Source organism: Euphorbia lathyris, chromosome 8 (assembly GCF_963576675.1).
Source record: "Euphorbia lathyris chromosome 8, ddEupLath1.1, whole genome shotgun sequence".
In the NCBI taxonomy this organism is placed as follows: Eukaryota; Viridiplantae; Streptophyta; class Magnoliopsida; order Malpighiales; family Euphorbiaceae; genus Euphorbia; species Euphorbia lathyris.
In genome coordinates this window covers 36311352-36316978 of record NC_088917.1, presented here as the reverse complement: position 1 = coordinate 36316978, position 5627 = coordinate 36311352, and positions in this window count along the sequence as shown.

Below are 5627 nucleotides of genomic sequence, written 5' to 3'. Positions count from 1 at the left end.
TATCCAATTTCAGATATTATTAGAAAACATAGATATTTTTTCTGCGGTTTGGAGTGAAACGTTAAACGCTTCAGTTTCCAGAGAAAATGCTAAACGCTGCAGTTAGATAAACCTAACCAAACGATATATTTTCTGCGGTTTGGAGTGAAACGCTAAACGCTCCTCCGAAAAGCTGAAACAAACATCCTCAAAGTAAGGATTGAAGTTTTTAACTTTAGCAAAATAAGGACTTTTTCGATTAATACTATTAAAATCACCTTTAGCAACTTCAAAAATGATATATTTTAAAAATTACTAATATTCTAAGCAATTTTAATTCTTCAACTTTTTTATTTTGAGATTATTTAGATGGTGTTTGGTAAAGAGGGAGAAAGTTAATGTTTAGAGAGAGAAATTTCTTAAAAATATGATTTTTGAAAATCGTAAATGTAGTTCCATAGCAAATATGAGATTGAGCAACTTTAATTCTTGAAAATTTTCATTTTCAAAGTGAAAATTATAGTAATTTGGATAAACAATTTATAAAAGGAGAAGAAAAAAAAGGATTAAAAAGTTCAAGGGCTATTATACATATTTACAACTAAAAAAAGGAAGTAACATTAATTACTACGGCCCAAAACAAGTAAATAATGTATTAAAGTATTCAAAATAAACGTGTGCCTTATGGCACAGGTTAGCTTATCCGTTTATAAAATAGTACAACTAAAAGAAATAAAATATATTAATTATTACCGCAGAGAAGTTAATTCTCAATTAATGTGGACGATTATGTTTATAAAAAATGCACGTGAAAACTTGAAATCTAATTAAAACGATTTGCGAAGGATGCAAAGCTTGAAAAAATCCCTCTTGAGTATTTCGATTCGCTATATAAGTTTAGCTAATTAACTTAAGGTTACTCCAAATATAGTAAAGGACATGTAAATGCAAACACCAACACCAAACACCAAGAATAATTACAATTATTTAAACACAAAAGCAAGCGATTACAATCAAAGTTAGTTCTATACACAATGGTTAACTCAATTGCATAATTAATTATGAAATAAGGTGATAACAAAATTGAAAAACAAATAACGAAACTGAAATTCAATTAAATGGAATTGAAATAACAATAGTTCAAAAATGGAAATGAAAAATGAAATTAAAATGATAAACTTGAAGCCAAATAAATAACTAAATTGATGAGGCTAATTTTGGAATCCGCTTGAACCTCACAAGCAAACGAATGAGTTGATCGAACAATCGAAGATGATTGATTTATGGTGAGGATTCGATAACAATTTGAGCTATATACTTGGTTTGTTGTAGAAATGTTTCATGATGATGTATATCATGCTTGCTAAAGGAACCAAAAGATTTGAAATGATGTTGGGGAGGCTATATAACAAACTTGTGTAACTCAGAGTTGATTGCAAATGTATGAAAGAATAGATAAAATTGGCTTAAATGATTAATTCAACAAGTAATTATAATCAGATTTTGAGAAGTTGTGTTTTCATAGGTGTAGAAAAGTGATTGTAAAACGAGTTTTCGGATACCGGTTCAGGCAAAACTAAAGCCAAAAATTAAATTTAGGATGTAAGGAACAAATGTAAATAATAATTTGGGACAGAAATAAACTGTAAGGGATCGAAAAGGTTAAAACAAAATTGTTAGACAGAATGTTTGAAAAACAGAGCAGAGAAATACTCGAATTTACAATGGCAAAAAAGTTAAGGTTCAAAATTGTAATTGACTGATTTGAGGTTGAAAATGAGTTACTGAAGTGTATTTTAGAGCTTGAAAAACAATGTTTGAAATCTAGATGAATTTTGGCAAAATTTGGATATTTTGTTTTGTTGGGGCTTAGAATGGAAAAATTCTGCTCCTATTTATAGAATTTTGGTCTTGATGATCAAACAAACAACTCAACCACCACCCCACCACTTCCTAAAAACACTCTTCACTCTTTCCATGATCTGAATTGAAGCTTTGAGGAAAAAGTTATAGGTAATGAGAGCTAGATTTTCAGATTGTTAAGTGCAAAACAGAAAATTGCACATGTTTTTGATGTGTTAAATAAAAAATCATAATAGATCAAATACAACTCTTTTTTGACACTTCAACTATTTCCTGGATTCTTGAGATGTTTACAATAAAAAAAAACCTTTGTTTTGCAAAAAAAAAAAAAAAAAAAAAAAAAACAAACCATGTTTGGTGTTCCAAAAAATTAGTTGAAGTGGAAGTGGTGCTGTTGAAAAATAGGAAACTATAAAAATATCACGTTTTCATTCTTTTCTTTTACTTTTTCAATTTCTCTTCTAATTAAAACTTTATGTTAAATTATAACCTATGCCTTTATTTTGATTAGAAATATTGGGCTAAAGGGTGGTTACAATTGATTTTGCCTGAAAATATTAGAGTTAAATTTAGACCATTCTATAAATCTGCACTACATCGAAAACGTTAGCGTTATTTATCCCAAATATCTATTATCTATAGCTACCATCTAGTCACTAGTAGTGCAACTACATATATAATAGTAATGACATTTCTCTCTATGCAATGCTTTCCAAATAGGAGGAATATCTGTGATGATCTAGAGAAGTTGATGAATTCTTTTTGGTGGGGATCGGTTGGTTCGGGTAAAGGTAGTTTACACTGGAAATCGTCGGATAAGCTATGATGTCCTAAAAAATTTGGCGGAATGGGGTTCAAAAAGTTGCATAATTTCAACTTAGCTTTATTGGCTAAACAATGTTAGCGACTTAGCTCAAATCTTGAGTCTCTTGTGGCACAAGTTTTTAAGGCTCTTTATTATCCGGATAGCTCTTTTCTTGATGCATCGTTATCTGTTGGGCCTAGCTTTATCTGGCGTAGTATTATGGGTGCTCAGGAGTTGTTAAAGTCAGGTATACGCAGGTTTGTTGGGGCGGGTGGTGAGATCCGGATTTGGGAAGACCCGTGGCTCCCTGACGATCATTTTTCGTATATCGAAAGTGAAAAATTAGATGGGTTAGGGGTGGAAGTGACGGCTGATCTTATGGAGGAGGGTCGGCGGTCATGGGATGTTGAGTTAGTTTCAGGCATTTTTGTTCCTCGGGATGCAGAACTTATTCTCCGTATCCCCTTATCTAATCGGGTCGATCATGATGTGTGGTACTGGAAGGATGACCGACGGGGCAACTATACAGTTAAAAGTGGGTACCGAAAGCTTATGTCTGAATTTGGAACAAATTGGTTCATTGATTCTCCAGTATGGAATAGAATTTGGAATCTTAAAGTGCCTCCTAAGGTTAAGAACCTTCTTTGGCGGGTTCTTGCTAACTGTTTCCCCTCTAAAATTGCGCTGAAAGCTCGGAAGGTTCCAATCTCAGATTTATGTGAGCTTTGTCATGAGGCGGTGGAAGATTCTTATCATATTTTTCTCAAATGTACTATGGCTCGAGCTATTTGGACTCTTTCGCCTATTGGGGATGTGGGAACTCAATTTCATAACATTTTGGATTATTGGGGCTGGATCTTCTCTAAACCGGTGGAGCTTGTTGAGCTTGTAGCGGTTTTATGGTGGATTATTTGGGGTTATAGAAACGACATTGTGTGGAATCGGAAGGATTCACAAGCCTCATTCCTCTACCATTAGGCCGGTTCCTTTATGCAGGCCTAGAAGAGAGCGCAGACGTCGGCTTCTCATTCAGGCAGTCCGGCTGTGCCGAGCCCGACGGTGTGGCAGCGTCCTCCTGCAGGTTTTCTAAAACTGAATGTGGACGGTGCTTCGTTTGCGGATGAGAATGTGGCTGGGTTTGGGTGTATCGTTCGGGACGATTTGGGCCGGTTTGTTGCGGCTAAAAATGGTACCTTGCAGAATTATCAAGATGCATCATTCATTGAAGCGCTATCGGTCCGTGAAGCTCTCAGTTGAATCAAAGACCGTGGATGGAAGAATGTAATCATTGAATCAGATTCTTTGATCGTGGTACAATCTATGGCCCGCCCGTTAGAGGTTTCATCTCCTTTTAACGTCTTAGCCAATGATTGTCAGTTTTCATTGAACGAGTTTTTTAACTGCTCTATTCGATTTTTCTGTCGTTCCGCAAATTCTGTTGCTCATTTGTTAGCTAGAAATAGTATTTTACCTTTACATCGGGGTGAGTGGTTTTCTGTACCCTCTGATTTTATTTGTAATATGCTTCTTTTTTATTCTTAATATATGCTTCTTTGGTTGTCAAAAAAAAAAATAGGAGGAATATATAAAAATAAATAAAATTGTGATATTGATAATCAAGATTTATTTTAACAATTTTTTTTTTATGAATTATTTGAAATGATGTGGTTGTTTACAAATGTATTTATTGCTTATAGGATATTATTGACTATTGTTGTTACATCTTCAGGAAAAAGTTTTTTTGAATTAAAATTATATTTTTTTATGATAAAATTAAAGTTATTTAAATCATATTTAGGATCACTAGCTCTTTGACTTACTCTTTCATTGTGTACAAATGGCCTTCGAGTCTTTTAAAGCGGTTGACTCGCCAGATTAAAAACTCCATCTGGACTGGAGATATTTTCGAGCAAAAATTGATAACTGTCCCGTGGCATACCTATATTAGACCAGTCTCTGATGGGGGCTTGGGGATGAAGGATTTATTCAGATTTAATACTGCTTTGATGGGTAAATTAGCTTGGGGCTTTCTCTCATCTACTTCTTCTTGTTTTTTTTACTTCGCACCCGTTTTTTGGAGGCTTCTGGTTTACCTCGTGGTAGGGTTGTCAGTTCTACCATTTGGGATCGGTCTGTGATGTGTATGGTCTCCTTCGTCAACACTGTATGTGGTGGATTAGAACTGAAATAAATTTGAATTTTTGGTCTTTCGAGTGGATTATTCCAATTGTTGCGGATCGTCTTGGCCTCTCTCCTTTAGTTCAGCACCGATTCTTGGATCCAGTTGCTAATTTTTTGCTTGGAGACACCTGGACGGGGCTTCCTGATCTCCCACATGATGTTCATAGCGCAGTCACTTCTATCTGAAGGAGTCACGAGTCTTCGGATACTTGCATTTGGCGCCCGTCTGAAAAGGGAAATCTCATTGTTAAACTATTTTATTCATGGATGGGGCAAACACCTTCCTCATTGGCGGTTTATCGCTTTCTTTAGAAGAAATTTATTCCTCCGGCTCACTCTTTCTTATATTGGCGTGCTTTTCTTAGCTTTTTTCCCACTCATGATGCCCCCAAGGCTTGCAGCATTAATGTGACCTCATGATGCTGCTTGTGCCTTTATCATATGGAGTCGTTGCAACATATTTTTATAGATTGTAGCTTTTCTCGTGCTCTTTGGCGTAGTGTGTCATTCTTATTTGGACGTCGAATTGACGTTTCTATCTCACTTGCAGATTTGCTCTGCTGGGCCGTGGCCCAGCATTTTAGCGACAAAATCTATGATTTATGATGCAGCACTATTCTTCATGTGGTTTGAGTTATCTGGCAGACCCGCAACGATGCTACTTTCTCGGATACGACTCCTTGCATTTATTCTGCTTTGCGCTTGTTGTGGTTGTAAATTCGTCGGGTGGATCTCTTATCATCTGGCACTGTTTGGAACTCTACAGTGGAGCTGTAGATTTTGGAGACGCTTAAGATAT